Here is a 17,400-nt window from a genome sequence, read left to right on the forward strand (position 1 = left end):
TCCGCTCACCCAGCGTGGGCCAAACACTCAACTATAGCTGCGGCAGAAACTGTGGGATGTGCTATGGGGAAAGAGGTGCTACATCACTTGTTCCCAGAGGTTGACAGCCTTAGACAAGGGCTCCTTGCAACTGTTAGCTTCAGTTCTCTCCCTAGAAGGATTTATAGGAGTTCCTCTAAGAGCAGCCTTCTGACTTCTCCTTTCCTCCCTCAGAGCCAGCTGGGGTCCTTACAGGAAAATACGCAGCAGGACAGGCTGTCACTTGAACTTTTCACTTTTGGGAAGCGGAAGCAAGTGTTGATAAACAGGAATTTGAAGGGTCCCTCCCTGTCAGCATGACAGGTGCAAGGCCAAAAAGGACTGTTTTTCCCTTGACTCTCACAGCAGATGTGCAGAAGGCCCAGTGAAGATCTAGGTTTCAATTCTTGTTCCTAGCTAGATGGGTTTCCCAGCAACGGAAATCCCCTCACATCACCGCACTGACTCCTGAGTCTCACTGCTGTGGGATCAGAATCATGCCCAACATATCTTCTAAATTACTCTTGAATCACTGAACGTGTCCTACGGAGAATTAGCTTGCACTGCACCTGCAGCAAGGAAAAAAATTCAGCCCTACTCCCAGGCCTGGTATTGTACTATCTGGTTAGACTCGTTAGAGATTGTGCATGTGTGTGGTCACGGTTGGATTTCTGCCTGCCCATGAAGCTGTGGATGCTATCTATGATAGATTGGATTAGAGCTGTTGAAACCACTCCTACCTTCTCTGCCTCATGCCCAGATGGTAAAATGATCTGCAGGCATCAAAGGCTTCATGTTCCAGGTGCTCAGTGCCCTCAACTGCAATTCAAGGGCATTCTGTACCTCGTAGAAAGAGCTCAGGGCTCGGGGGCAGGAATTCAATACTGCTGTGTTAAGAGCATACCTAGAAGATAAAAACAGAAAGTATGCCAGTGAAGCTTTGAGTATAAGCTACTGCTTAGGGCATCATATGGGGCTGGGTGCTCCAGATGTTGCTGCGGTGTGAAATCGTTCTGATTTTCATGTTCACAGGCTGCCTCTCATAGCAAAATGCTCACAGCTGAGGTCATTGGCCACCCAGCATATTGGCTAGGGACAGACATTACACACAGACTGGTTTAAGTGATCAGAAACTGGTTTAAATCTGTAACAGAAGAGACATTCAGTGCACATAAACCAGTTTGAAAATGGATGAAACCAGTTTGAGATAAACCTGGTTGAATGTGTTGTGATCACTATGTTTGTTAAGTGGCCATGTTCACCAATCAGAAAAGTTACACAGAGTTCTGTAACAGTTGCTAGGCAGACCATAGTTGTTTTTCTGCCAGCAATGTAAGAGATAAGCGGTAGCTAGAACTTTCCACAAGGCGGAGGCCAGCGCCAGTCAGTCAGTGCCACGGGCCTATCGAAAGGTGCCTCATACAAACACACCACTGCGATGCGAAAATCGCGGTTCGTTTCTTTTGGAGGCTCGCGAATAATAATTCCTCAGGCACACACTATTAGCAACACAAAAGGTATATTTGCAAATAGGGTTGGAGTGAAGACAAAGGACCACTCCGCCCCCGAGGAAAACTCTCAGCTGGCTTTTATCTCCTTCTCCTGGGCACGTGTGCAGAAACAGAAACTCTTACAACTCATTTCCGGTTCATACAAACATATATGTAAATACGTCACTTCATACGTCGCATGTTCATTATAATTAACTACTTAAGTATGTGGGGCGGATAGGCATATATGCATCAGCTAATTACGCACGCTCAGAAAAGCCCCTAGGTCACCAAAAATTGAAATCCTTCTCTCTTTCAAGGACACAGTCAATTGAATTACAGCTTCTGTAATCTACATGAGAAAAGCAGAGGGAGACTGAAGGTATGTGTGATTTAGTATAGGAAAAAGATAGTAAATTGGCCAAGAGAGAAAGGGAGTGATACTTTAGCACAAAGGGTCCTTGGTAGTGTTTCTGCTTATCAGGTACGAGATGCAAACTGTGCAGTTCTAACAACACTCTATTCATTATGCATTCCTAATAATATTTCTAACAACTGCACGACACCTAAGCTATAAAAGGAGCCTGCACCTGATCATCAGGGTCCTTTCTGCATCCAACGGACTCGGAACGATTCACGGCAGATTAATACGGACACGGCTCGGCCTTCGGTGTGGCCAACCGAAGGAGGACGCAGAGACCCGCCTGAGCCCGGCGATCTGAACCCCCAGAACCACTCACCAGCCAGGTTCATCAGTCTCGTGCACCATTAGGGCGCGTGAGGCGTGGGGAGTTCTAGCCACTGCGCGGCTACGTTGATATTCAGTAATAAAAGCTACCAAGCCTGTTCACTGTTCTCCTGCCTATTCGTGATCTGTGGTAAGCCCGGCCAGGGAAAGATCCTGTAACAGAATGTAGTATCAGACATAACAGATTTGGCTTAAACCAGTTTATGCAATGTCTGTCCCAGATCCCTGGTTGATTTAAGTTAAATCAGACACCCCCAGTATACCAGCATGCTCTCTGGGCTGGGCTCTCTCCTCTGCTCTCTAGCTGGAACAAGGGTGGGGCATGGCCAGACACTGGCCTGTCATGGCCCCTGAGGCAAATTCCTCCCTCCATCCCCTCTCTCCTCTGCTGGTAAACCTTGTGGACATCCTTGGTTTTCAGGCAGCCAGGCAGAGACAGAGTTAATTCCTCCCTCTGTCTAGCTTGCCTGCAGCCAGGGAGGGGATTAATTTCACAGTGGTCCTGGAGTGGGGGAGAGAGGCAAACTAGTCTCCTGTGTGCAGATCCAAGATCTGCACCTGTGAGTCCAGAGCTAAGACTTGGAGGACCAGACTGAGAGGTGGGAAGTGTTGGCAAAGACCTGACAATCATTACACACATGTGCTGAAGATGGCGTTAAGGGAAGTTGCAGACAGCTTCTGGCTGGAAGTTGCAGACCCAAGAATGCAGAGAGCTACATTTACATTATTATTACATTACATTTACATTAAAGCAGAACCTGTAAAACCTAAACAAAGCCTTTCTGAATGCCTGGCTGTAAGGAGACACTGTGCTCTCATGATTAATAAGACTAATGCAAGGCTTTCTCTTGTCTTCCTGCTTTACATTTTAAGTTAGACTAAGTTGTGTATGCTGTGTTTTACTGGGCTGTATCTTAACGTAGGTGAAGATTTTTGATAGTTGCCTGTTGTATGCTTTGCAAATTGGTGTGTTCAATACATGCTTGCTTTAGAGAGACGAGTTTTTCCCCATCCCCACTCATAAGTCTGGCAGCAGCATACCCCTCTCTGTGGAAATGAAAAGAGGTTTTGCTAGATGAAGCAACAGACAAAGCAGGCATGACATCAAACTGCAGGGGCATGATGCCACTGTACAGAGGAGTCTGCCAAATGAAGGGTGTAGCAGGGCACTAAGGTATGCCTGCTCCTTTAAGGGCTGAAGCAGCCTGACCAGGGAGCCCTGCAGGCTAGGCAGAGTGACACAGCTGCAGGTTTTATGAGCAACAGGGTAATTGGCTGCTTCTCTTTTCTGGTGTGAATTTCTTTTTCCAGCTTCCAGCCATTAAACCAGTTGTACCTCTGTCTGTCAGGCTGAAGAGTCCTCTAGTACCATGCTTCTGTTCCCCATATAGGTACCTAGAGATTGGGATCAAACTAGCTCTTCGCCTTCTTTCTTAAAAGAACAAGGCCCACACATCTCTTTACTATAAGGCATGGTTTCCAAACCTTTAACTCTTCTTGTAGCCATTTTCTGAGCCTTTTCAAATTCCCCGCATTCTTCCTTCAGCATAGACCCCAGAACTGAGCACTTAATTTTAATATCAGCTGTACCGGCTCTAAATAGAAATGAAAAAATAACCTCCCTCCTCTTCTCCGCAGTCCTTTCTCTGGAGCCCTTTCAGTTAGTGTCACATTCTGACCTGTTCAGCAGATTCAGGTCAGTTGGTGGTTGACGCAGAGAAAAAGGCAGAGCTCTTCAATGAGTTCTTTGCTTCAGTATTCCTTAATACTGACCAAGACAATTCCCCCACCTTGAGCATAGACAGATGTCCAAAAGTCACCAGACCGCGCAAAGGATAGTGCTAATTTAGTTAAAGAGCACTTGGAAGGGCTGGTTGGGTACAAGTCAGCCAGCCCGGATGACCTCCATCCACGGGTGCTGAAGGAATTGGCCAGTGTCATTGGTGAGCCGCTGGCACAGCTGTTTGAGCTCTCATGGTGCTCCGGCCAGGTGCCTGAGGACTGGAAAAAAGCCAACGTAGTGCCCATTTTTAAGAAGGGAGAAGGGATGAGCTGGGTAACTTTAGGCCAGTTGGTCTTACCTCTATCCTTGGAAAAATATTGGAAAAAATCCTCAAAGAGTGCATTTGTGAAGGCTCAGCAGGGGAAATGATGCTAAAAGGAAACCAGCATGGGTTCATCGCAGGTTGATCCTGCTGAACAAACCTTATAGCCTTTTATGACCAGGTCACACACTACCTTGACATGGGAGCTGAGGCCAATGTCATTTACCTGGATTTTAGGAAGGCCTTCGACACAGTCTTGCATCCTGTTCCCATAAGGGAAGCTAATGGGCTGTGGAGTGGATGCCTACACAGTCAGGTGGGTAGCTAACTGGCTTAGGGACCGCACCCAGAGAGTGGTGGTGGACAGGTCATTCTCAGCCTGGAAGGAGGTGGGCAGTGGGGTCCCACAGGGTTTGGTCCTTGGAGCAGTGTTATTTAATATCTTCATCCGTGATTTGGACGAGGGTGTGGAGGGCACCCACTCCAGGTTCGCACATGATACCAAGTTATGGGACAAAGTTAATACACTGGAGGGCAGGGAGCAGATACAGGCCAACCTGGACAGGTTAGATCAATGGGCAGAATGAAATAGGATGAAATTCAATTAAGATAAAAGTAAGGTACTCCACCTAGGAAGGAGGAATCCCCAGCACACCTACAGGTTGGGGGATGACCTCCTCAGCAGCTCAGAGGCTGAGAAAAGTCTTGGAGTCATAGTTGACTCCAAGATGAACATGAGCCAGCAGTGTAACGATGCCATCAACAAAGCCAATCGCACCTTGTCGTGTATTAGCAGATGCATGGCCAACAGATTGAGGGAGGTGATGCTTCCCCTCTATGCGGCATTAGTCAGGCCACAGTATTGTGTCCAGTTTTGGGCGCTGCACTTCAAGAGGTACACAGAGAATCTGGAGAGCATTCAGAGGAGGGCCACTTGCATGATTAGTGGTCTCTGTGAAAGACTCTATGAGGAGAGGCTGAGAGATCTGGATCTCTTCACCCTTTATAAAAGATGTCTGAGGGGTGACCTTGTAGCCACCTATAAGTTTATCAGGGGAGGACAGCAGGGAATTGGGGATGCGCTGTTTACCACAGTGCCCCAGGGAGTAACTAGGAATAGTGGGTACAAACTAGTGGAGAACAGATATCGGTTAGACATTAGGAAGAAATTTTTTAAAGTAAGGGTAGCCAGAGTCTGGAATGGGCTTCCAAGGGAGGTGGTACTATCATCTAACTTGGAGGTCTTCAAGCGGAGGCTTGACAGTTACCTGGCTGGGGTCATCTGACCTTGGCTCTCTTTCCTGCCAGGGACAGGGGATCGGACACAATGATCCATTGCATCTCTTCTGACTCTATAATCTATGAATCTATGAATATATACATTACAACCCTGTGGCAAACCTTACAACCCAGGGAGAGGGCAGGTGCCTGATGAGGATGACCATTTTAATACCCAACTCCCTGTGCTGAAAGGGGAGCAGTTTGTGAACAGCCAGCAAGGAAGAAACATCTCCCTGCTGAGCTCTGCTGCTCCAGGAAGATCTTGGAGGTGAAGGCAGGAGCTTATGGGGATGGTTTGGAGGCTCCTGGTCCTGGGCATGATCTAAAACTGCACCTTGCCGGGCATAGGTGGCCTGGTGGGGCTCCTGGTGGCATGGGAGCTCCCAAGAAATGCCAGGCCAGTTACTTCCCCAGTGAAAGGCAGGTTGGGGCACCTTAATAACCCCAGCTCCCACAACCAGGTGGGTAACCACATAGTAGGACCCAAGAAGATGAACCTGTGTTAGAGAGAGTGGGCTAGTTGCCCAGAAGCCTGACTTGAGGCACCCTTGACTGGTCAATGCTGGGGCCAGGACCAGAAGGGTCAAAAGGTCCAGGGGCCCACTGCAAGGGATGCCCAGAGCCAAGGGCCTGGGGTTCCAACTGGCCTTAGAGGTGAGGCCAGGGCCTGTGTGTCCAAAGGTCCCAGGGAGGGCCACACCTGAGAGGGGGAAGAGTTCAGGGAGCTAGGCAGCCCAGAATGAGAGTGTACTAGCCCACCTGATTAGGGGGATCTAGTTGAGGTCCAGATTAGAGGGTTATGGGGCCCAGTGTGGGGCTGAAGATGTTAAGAACTTAGATGCCATCTGAGAGGCATGGTCTGCGGTGTAGGGGAGGCTTAGAGCCACTGATAATGGCCTCTGGCATTGGGGCAGGAAAGGGGCAGCCTCCCACGTGGGTAATATCTTAATAATTTTCCAGCAAGGCATGGCAGACGAAAGAGGCAGGTGGTTAGCCCAGAAACAGGTGGGCGGGCCGACTTCTAACCGGCCCCAGGAAGGCCCCCTGTTACAAACTCTCATATTTTTTTGGCAATACATTTGTCTGTATTACAGCAGAGATTGTTTGCTTGCAACTTGTTTATGAAATAATTAAGACAACACTGTACTAATGCCTTATCCTTTTCATTACTCACCACTCCTCCAGTCTTTGCATCATCTACAAACTGTCTTAGTAATAAATTTGATAAAAATATTAAACAGTATGGGGCCAAGAGCTGGTCCTTGGAGGACTGTCCTAGAAACAGAACCACTTACTGATGATACCTCATCCGTAATTACATGTTGAGACTATCAATTAGCCGGATTTTAATCCCTTCAATGAGCCCCATGCTATTTTTATATTATTCTGGCTAGAATACACCCTAATTACTCTAGGCCTGTGGGCTGCTACACTTGGAAAGACCTGTCAGTAAAAGGAGAGCACTGTGTGCCTCCTGAATAAATGACTGCCCAGTAGAATAATTGAGAAACAAAAATTATTTATTTCCATTTAAATAGGAACTAAAAAGCCATCTATTCCACTCTCTAGGCACCCGAACACATCATTAAAAATACAGCTAAATCACAGCAGCATTAAGGCATTGATTGAAATGCAGCCAGCCACCCACACAAATTCCTTTGTAGCCCTTCATTGCTATGGGAAGCAAATACTCAGCCCCCTTGCTTTTGCAGCATGCCCAGAAGGTCACTAACGACACTTGCACCGTACTGGATCAGGCTGAGAAGACGTTCCAGAGTCCTCACAACACCATGCCAGCTGCACCCTCCTTTTCTTAGCAAGGAGCTGTGTAAAAGTAATAAGGAACAACATGTGGAACAAGGGAAATTCCCCACTGCATTTTCAGGGCAAAGGAGAAAATAAACAACTTGTTACATTTTATCAGGAAAAGCCCAAGGTATGCCTTTCACTGGAATACAAGCTGAACCCGGAAGGAAGGCTTCACACTGCAGCAGCGTATGTCGAAGAGGTGTGGTTAGACATGGGGGAGTCCACACACCCTGATGCTTATTGTTCACTGAACACTGGCAGTCCCAGCCTCTGGGCCTTGTCTGTGCGAGGATATTAGTACACAGTGGAGTAAGCTGCTGATCCTGCCTACTTGAAGTCACACCCTCACACTGACTTCTGTGTGTCAGACAAGCCCTGAAGGAGTGCTTTGAATTAGATCTATTTTAATTTTGATAGCAGCTGGCTCCCAGCTCTGTGATCATGGTCTCCTTGTTAACTTGCACACATGAAGGGAACGTTGCTAACCTGTCAGAAGAATCCCTTGGTCCCCCACAAGGGCAAATATTGCAATGGAGCCGAAAGAAGAGGGAGTAGAAATTAGCTGGATGTGGCATTTTTACTTGCTATTATATAAAATTAATTTTAAAAGGAAAAGGAATTTGATAGCTTTGTCCTATGTGTTCAAGTGTCAGCTGTTACTGTAATGCTAGCAGATCACCTGCCTGGCAAAGGATATGCTATTGTATCGATGTTAAGGACAGTCAATAATGACTCCCTTCTTAAGCCCCATCTTAGCAGCTGCCTCAGCTCCAAATGGCAACAGAATTGTAACAGCTATGGACAGAAATCTGAGCACAGATTATCATGATCACTTACATTCATTATTAACCACAATGCTTCCTGTTTTTTTCTTCACTAAAATTAATATCTTAGAGATCTGTTCTACCCAGAGGTAACACCTATAAGTGATTTTAAAACTCAAGAAGTGTAATGAAAAGACATGTGTTTTCTATTATTTCTTCTAGTCAAGGATGCCCTATTTTAGTTAAGCCTTATTTTTCTCAGCCTATACTCCTGTACTTCAGTTCTTCAATTATGTCACCCAGTTAAGACTTCTGAAATCCATTCATGTACATCACGACTTTTTCCAATTTCTGTTGGTTACATGACACAGAAAATGACGTGCAAGGAGTAAGAAAAAAGGAGAAAGGCACATTAATAAGAAGCAGAGTCATCTTGGGAGTTAAGCAGAAATGCACATTGGCAAAAAGTAAAGTCATCTCTACCCCTGGCAGGCACATTTTATCCATGACATCAATAACTGCATTACTGAGCTGGTCCAATGCCCATTGTAGTCAGCCATCTTTGAATCACATCCTACAAACCCAAGTAACTAATTTAGTCACGTCAGGTGCAAATGTTGATCATTTTTAATTTAAATGTAGATTCACCCCTCTGGATTCTGCGGACCAAGTGTGGCTGTATTTCACAAGGACAGCAAACTGATAATACAGCTATTTACAGTAGTACAAAAAATACTTTACTTCAGACCCTGAAATGTCAATGGAGGCAGAAGCTGGCAGGATGTCCTGTTTTTGTTTTCAATGAACTCTTTCAATCTTGCAAAATTGTGGCCAGAAAGAAAACCTCGTCTTTGAATCTTTTTACATGTGAATGTTTGGCAAAAGCTGAGTGGGCTTGGGCATGATCTGCACCCGAGAACACAACCCTCCCTTCACCCCCCGCCACGGAAGACTGACCACTGGTGGTTTTGGGATGAGGCTATAAAAAACTGTCATCAGCTTGCACATAACAAATGTAGCAATGCCATGAACACTTAGTTTTATTACCCGTCTTGCCCAACGCTGGTCATGGGAGAATAGTTGCTTCTGCCTCTTCCAAGTAATGACGCCAATGAAGATGAAGACTGAAGTTGGGTATTGTGTGATTAGATTCCCAGGAAATTTAATAAAATACTTGGGGATGGGAAAAACACTTGTATACACTGGAATGCAGTGATCCACACCCTGAGTCTCAAGGCTTGGAAGAGAGAGATTTTGTAATAACTAAAAAGTAAAATACTTCATAGAAATGTAGGCAACTTGCGTATCCCTGAAATCCCTAATCTCAGGATTGAATTTCCCATGCTAAAAAACCCCCAATTGTACTTCAGAACAAGAGCTTGAAAAATGTGATTCCTAAAGCCTCATCCATCCTAACTGCCTCTGACTCCAACCACCCTCAGACTTCCACAGAAAAGGAAGGGGGCTCTGCAAATTTTCCAATCCTTTTCTCTTGCCCAGAATCTGAAGCATACGTTTAGAACAGCATACATCAAGCATGCTGGAGCGCTCAGTTAGCAGGCTACATATGATACAATTCAATAAGCATTTTGCAACAGGCTGATTTTGTTTCTCATGAACACATGCCTAAAAAAATTTTAAGCTAGGCCAGCTAGTTTGAAGGAGAGGAAGAGGGGGAGTGTGTGTGTGTGTGTGTGAGAGTGCGTGTGCGTGTGTGTAAATAAAAAAATACCCAAACCGTATTAGGGAAAGAGGTGGAAAAAACGGAATGGAGGTGAAGGCGTTTGGAGATTGCTTTGTACCACTCCGAGAGGGAATTTATTTATAAATATTAATATAAATAATGTTAACAAACTGTGATTGACTACTGAAAGCAGTGGAATGAATTAAGGGCTCAGCTTCTTCTGAAATAGATGCCTGACTGAATTTGAAGTCTAACCTTAAGCATTTATTTTTAGTATCTTGGTCATAGATAGCATCATTACTAATTACCATGCACCAGATCAGACAGGAGATGTGGATAATCTGGTATTTGTACAAAGCCCCAAAATGGTACAATTGAGTTTTTAAAATACGGCTCTTTGAAACGTCTTTGGATGTTGCTCTCCACATTTGTTATCTTAACCATTTCTGGAACTCACAGCCTGGGTCCTGGCCAACTTTGAAAAAACAAATAAGCTGTGGGGAAAATATTTATATTGATCACGTGGTCAAGAACCTTTGGCTGGTGAAGCTTTCTAAAAAGTTGAAGGAGCTACCTTTTATCTTCTGATTCTCTTCAGGTTTGTGAATAGAAGGAAAAAGAGATTTGGAAAAGTCAAACGATACAGCAGTTCAAGCTATCAACCTTGGCATAATAATCATTCGATTTTGCAAATACAAAACATGGGAAGGGATTTATCTCTGGCATCTTTATGATCATGTGAACTCATTCCTCAAAGAAAAACAGTGTCTTAAGTAGAGGCACATGGGGGAACTGTTTTCCCCCCTCTTTTTTCAAAAATTACAACAACAGAAGCAGCAACTGCAACATGTTAAATGCTTCTTGGCATTGCTACAAAAATCTAGCATCTAAAAGTCAGCTTTGATGCCAGGAGGATTGATATAATTAAAAGAATGTGTGGGAAATGTTAACTCTTTCCCCACCTCAGAACGACATCTTGGACAGTTAGAAGTCACAGGCTTTGGGATACTGGGAAAAGAGTGAATAATGATCTCTAGTAAAGAGAAATGACTTTGCCCAATGTGTTCCTAGTATTGAGCTCAAAGAGTAATAATAATCAATGGCTCAATGTTTAGCTGGCAGTCAGCGTCAAATGGAGTGCCCCAGGGGTCGGTCTTGGGTCCAGTTCTGTTCAATATCTTTATCAATGACCTGAAAGATGGGATGGGGAGTGTGCCCTCAGCAAGCTCATGGATGACACCAAGCGGAAGGGAATAGCGGATAGGCTGGAAGACAGGGCTAGTTAGGATTCATAGAGACTTTGACAAATATAAGGATTGGACCAAAAGAAATCTCATGAGGTTCAACAACGACAAGTGCAAAGTCCTGCACTTAGGAAGAAACAATCCCGAGCACCAGAACAGGCTGGGGGCTGACTGGCTGGGCAGCAGATCTGCAGAAAAGACCTGGGGGTTAGTGGAAAATAAGCTGAAGATGAGCCAATGGTGTGCCCTTGTTGGAAAGAAGGCTAACAGCATCCTGGGCAGCATTAGTAGAAGCACTGCCAGCAGATCGAGGGACGTGATTATTCCCTCTATTCAGTACTGATGAGGCCACACTGGAGTAGTGTCATGTTTGGGGCGCCCCCATACAGAAAGGATGTAGACAGATTGGAGAAAGTCCAGCGGACAGCAACAAAAACGGTTAGGGACTGCAGCACAGGCCTTATGAGGAGAGGTTGAGGGAACTGGGCTTATTTACTCTGCAGAAGAGAAGACGGAGATGGGATTTAATAGCAGCCTTCAACTACCTGATGCATGTCCCAAAGAAGATGGAGCTAGACTATTCTCAGTGGTGGCAGATGACAGAACAAGGAGCAATGTGCTCAAGTTGCAGCAAGGGAAGTTTAGGTTAAATATTAGGCCAGGGGTGGGCAAAATGTGGCCCGGGGAGCAAATGTGGCCTGCTAGGTCATTCTATCTGGCCCTCAGGGCCCGTAAAAAATTTAGAAAATTAATATTTATCTGCCCTGGGCTGCCTGTCATGTGGTCCTCGATGGCTCGCCAAAACTCAGTAAGTGGCTTTCCGCCCAAAATAATTGCCCGCCCCTGTATTAGGCAGAGCTTTCTCACTAGGAGGGTAGTAAAGCACTGGAGTAGGTTACCCAGAGAGGTTGTGGAATCTCCTCCATCCTTGGAGGTTTTTAAGACTCAGCTAGACAAAGCCTTGGCTGAGATGATCTAGTTGAGGATAATCATGCTTTGAGACTCGATGACATCCTGATGTCCCTTCTAACCCTAATTTTCTTTGATCCTATGATTCTGTGATTTTAATATCACCACTGTCACTGAAAATATTTGAGCAGGATTCCCACCTCGTTTGAGCTTGGCATAACCATGCAAACTCTGCAGTCCACAATGAGGCCACCTGAAGATCTGGCCTCATTGTTTTCCATAAGGACCATCCTCTTCCAGAACTGCTGCTTTTTCTATTGGAGTGAAGCCATTCATAATTGTGGACTTATGACAAGAAGTGGTTAATAAATATAAAAAACCCCTTGCATAAAACTATATACAGTACCTTCAAGCTGCCCACAGAGATTAATTGAGCCTCATGGTGTTGTCCCATTTTACAAATAGGGACACAGATTAAGGGACTTGTCAAAGGCGACCCAGCAAGTCACTGGCACAGGCAGTTTTTCTGGAAGTTCCTGACTCCCAATCCAACACCATTTCATGAGGACTATAATATCTTTCCTGCTCCTGTAATAATGACTTATTTGATAACTTCAAATAATTTGATAACTTGATAACTTCAGTGCAAGTGTCAATGAGAGGGCATTGGCTCTGAGGAGTGAAACCTGTCATGGAGCAAAATGAACACATTAAGGAAAATGACAAAGAGCTATGTTTATACATGACTCTGCATATGGCTTGCGGTACAAATTAATTTGGCTTTGGTTTACTTCTAAAGTGAGATCAGAATATGTAGAAATCTGAGCTAAGAACCCCAAATCCTATTTGCATCTTTGTGTCCTACATGCTCTCCTTTAAAGACCAGATCCTAAGCCAGGGGTGGGCAAAATGTGGCCTGCAGGCCAGATGCAGCCCACCAGGCCATTCTATCTGGCCCGCTGGGCCCCTAAAAAATTTAGAAAATTAATATTTATCTGCCCCTGGCTGCCTGTCATGTGGCCCTTGATAACTTGCCAAAACTCAGTAAGAGGCCCTCCGCCTGAAATAATTGCCTGCCCCTGTCCTAAGCCTTCACACAGACAACACACAATGCTTTGTCAGCACAAAGAGATTGAAAAGCAACCACAATCAGAATAATCACTGCCTACTAATAGCATATTATTCTCAGAATCGGGTGTTTATTTGGGAGTGTACGGGACAGTAGAAAGGCACAACTGAACTGTGTTCTGGTGTGGTGATCCCTCAGCAGGGTAAGACTTGCTCTGGGGTTGTTAACATCTGCACGCATTAGAGCAGTCCTAAGGCTGCTCTAACATGAGTCAGCAACCCCAAGGATTGTTTGATAAGTTTTGTTTTATTACTGGCTTTCTAAATAATTAGGAGGAATAGGTCAGTATAATTTCTAAGTGTTAGATAGATACAAATGTGTTTCGGTAACTGTTTTATCAATAGTCTGAATTACAGCAGCTTCAAGAAGCAATACTCCTGATACAGAGGCTACTGACGTGATTTGAAAGGCTCCTGTTTGGACAAGACCATAAACTAAAATGTTCTGAAATAATTTACAGGTCACATACAAGCGGAAAGACAGAGATTACATCTTTTTAAAAAATCAAAATAACAGTGACTCACACACTTGCACACTCATTGTGGGGATGAGAAAGAAAACAGTTACTCAAGCTGTTAAAGATTCACACCTAGAAAAATACATTATGTAAGTTTCATCAGCGTCAGTAATGGCCGTGAAGACCAAAATGCTCCTCTGAGTGCATCACAAGTAGAATGATTCATGTATCTGTATTACATGATAGAAATGCGGGAGTCTAAGCAGCACAAGAGCCTGGTGCTAACCATGTAGTCATGGCACATGCAATCAGGAAAGCTGGAAAGTTTAAAATAATGAACACAAGTGGTTGGGAAAAAGAAATCGCTATGGTATGAGAACAACGCAAGAGGCTGAGAGTTTAAATTTTGTAGATCTTCACCAGGTTTCTAGAAAAGATTGGGAAGAACCCCAGTTAAACAAACTAACAGATCATTAGAGACCTGTGGACAAACAACATGTACTGGCATTAAGACACTAATAGTAATGTAATACCTATATCTAAAGTGTGCTATTAGGCTATGCCCTAGTGAAACTAATTTGAGAACCCTGTGACAATTATAGAGTTTGTACTTGGAAAGTTTGCCAGCCATTATAAAACATCCTAACTATGTGGAAACCATTAAACTGTGTCCAACTGAAGAATAACTGTGGTCAATAGTGGCTACTGCCATGCAGTGATGGAAGATTAATATTCTGTAGAGATGGATAACTTAAGGGAGCCTTTCAAAACAGGAGGTAAGGACTAGATGTTGAACATAGTTCAGTCAACAACATACCTGTGTCTGCAATAGACAACTGGAAAAACAGTTCTCCCCAGTGAAAATTCTACCACTAGTTATACCCAGGAGAGCTCATCAAAATACAGTCATTAGCAATGAGGATGACTAAACTCATTACAAAAGGCATATCCCATGATTATGAGTAGCAGGGAAGGCAGTGATTTATGCGGTATTTTACCAAGAAAACTCCGGCATCTCAATATATCTGAAACTTATGCAATGCAAGGCACAGCACTCTGCATAGCTACGTATACTGGTCAGAGCAACTCTGATCCAAATAGCACACACATCTATCATTTTAAAATCATAAGCCTGACCGTGCATGTTGACCCAGCTCTTTACAAGAAGTAATTCCGACATGCTAAGTGTTTATCTAAAACACACCAAAAGTTTAAAGAAGTTTCCAGTTATAACCTGTATGCAGGAACTGTCATCTGTAAAGAAACAGACAAATCATCATCTTTTAAAGTGAACGTGGAAGAGATTTCCATGCTTTCATTATCATGCAGAGAGACCCTAGAGATTAATGGAAAGAGTAGTGATTTACAAGCTTGAGTGACATCCTCTTGCCAGATTTGCTGCACGAAGAAATGCAGTGAGCTGCTTCCAAAAAGATTTGGTCAGGGATGACACACTTCCTCTAAAAATTGTCCAAATGAAATTTAATTTTGAGGGCTTTGATTTTTGCTCGTTCCAGACAACTAATACACAAATACATAGGAAGGGAACCATCTTCTGAGCCTGCCACAATCAGTTCACATACCACAGCGGGTTATTTTTGTAAGCAATTAGGATAACCTCCTGGCATACTCTGCTGCTTTTCTCCACAGCTGACAGCAACAAAGATGACTTCATCCTTATCTCCTTTTAGACGTGTGGTTTGAGATGATGTTATGCAGAATCAGAAGGCTTTGCATGCTGGGAAATAGAACGAGCTTTTGGAACTCCCCAGTTACACAGTGCAAATAAAGTAAAAACCTTTTTGGATGAATAAAAATCTTTTGTCCTTTGCTAGTACTTCCCATCTGAGGATCCTAAAGCGCTTTCCAATCACTAATTAGCCTCACAGGCCCCCTGTGAAGAAGTCATGACATCATTATCCTCAAGTCACAGCTAAAATTGTGCGAAAGCATTCATTGGCATAATAGCTAAACATTTTGAAGTGGCTTACCAAGGATCCCTGGGAAGGCAACATAGATTTCCAGGATCTACCTTATTTGTGCATGTGTGTGTCTGCATACACGCACTCACCTCCACACACACACACTGAAGTAGCTGAGATTCAGGAATGACCTTATGCCAGAGATTATTTGGAGCACATGAAAAGGATCAGAAGGCTAAGCCTGTAATATGGTAAAGGCCCATGCATTATCAGATCAAGGTTCTATATCCGTGACTTGCTGGGAATGCATTGCCTGTGGTCTAGGAAGCATGGTTTTCTTAATGGAGCAAATTACAGTTGTCCTGATGGCAAAGACAGTGGCCTCTGGAGATGGCAGGGATACATAGTTAGACATGCTAACTATTAAATATGCATGTGGAAAATGGCTGCTTTATTTAATGTTTTGCTATGACTTCCATGGTCATAACTACTTGTACCTATTAAATACTCCAGAGTTCCTTTCCTAAAAGTTAGCATGTGAGCTGTAGGCCACTTGGACTGATTGCTCCCTCCCTCCTTCCAATACCCACTTTTTCATTTCATTTGCTCCTTTAATACAGTGATGGCTGTGGGATGGGAGCTGAGGAAGGAGAACACAGGGTTCTCCTTCATAATCTCTTCTAAACCCTATAATTTTGCCCTGTGCTGATAACCAGATACAAGAAATTATATAGGAGAAGGACACAAAATTGGCTTGGGTCATGACAGACCAACACTTCTCTCAGGCTAGTGGCTTTATTTCTACACAGCTTTCATTTAATAGAGTAAATCCCTAGCTGGTGAGAGTTGTAAAGTATATCTTGAAAGTACGAACTGAATACAGATGATGCAGCAATAAAGTAAGCCTGAAATAGAAGCTCTGAGAGGCGTGAGCTTCCCCACTCAAGAGCTGATGAACAATCAACATTATTGCTAAGATTGACTCAGTGTCAGTTGCTCATCAAATTATTGCTCATCAAAGTATTTAAGAAGAGTGATCCCTCATTTTAGGGTTAGTTAATGGGTGGATCTTACCACTTACTTCTTCACCTTCCCCTGTAAAAAAGTGGAGATAGAGCCAAGAAGCTTCTCAGAGCATCTGCACTAAGAGGAGTCAAAGATTGAGAAGTCCTTTGGTGTGTCTAAGTCCTGATGAGAGGGAGTCAAGTTCAAGAAACCCATTAGGGACCCAAGTATACACAGCTGCATTTTGAATATCAGCACCACTTGTTGAGAATAAGACCTTATTTTGGGATATCACGTAGGTGGAGCTCACAGAGGTGTACTTTCATAGGTTCATAGACGTAGGGTTGGAAGGGACCTTGTAGATCATTAGGTCCGACCCCCTGCCCTGGGCAGGAGAGAAAACTGGGCTCAAATGACCCCAGCCAGGTAGATGTCAAGCCTCCTCTTAAAGACCCCAGGGTAGGAGCCAGCACCACTTGCCCTGGAAGTCGGTTCAAGCTCCTAGCTGCCCTGACCATGAGGTAGCGCCTTCAGATGTCTAGTCTAAACTACTCAATAACAACTTGTGGCCGTTATTGCTTGTTACCCCAGGGGGCGCTCGGGGGAACAAGGTGTCTCCCAAACCCTGCTGGTCCCCCCTAGTGAGTTTATAGATGGCCACCAGGTCCCCCCTCAGCCTTCCCTTGCGAAGGCTGAACAGGTTCAGGTCCTGTAGCCTCTCCTTGTAGGGCCTGCCCTGCTGTCCCCGGATCATGAGAGTGGCCTCCTCTGGACCTTCTCCATGCTGTCCACATCCCTCCTGAAGTGCAGCGCCCAGAACTGGACACAGTATTCCAGCTGCGGCCTGACCAGTGTTGCACAGAGGGGGAGGATCGCCTCCTTGGCCCTACTTGAG

Source organism: Crocodylus siamensis, chromosome 10, assembly GCF_052110815.1.
Source record: "Crocodylus siamensis isolate JL-2025a chromosome 10, ASM5211081v1, whole genome shotgun sequence".
Lineage (NCBI taxonomy): Eukaryota > Metazoa > Chordata > Crocodylia > Crocodylidae > Crocodylus > Crocodylus siamensis.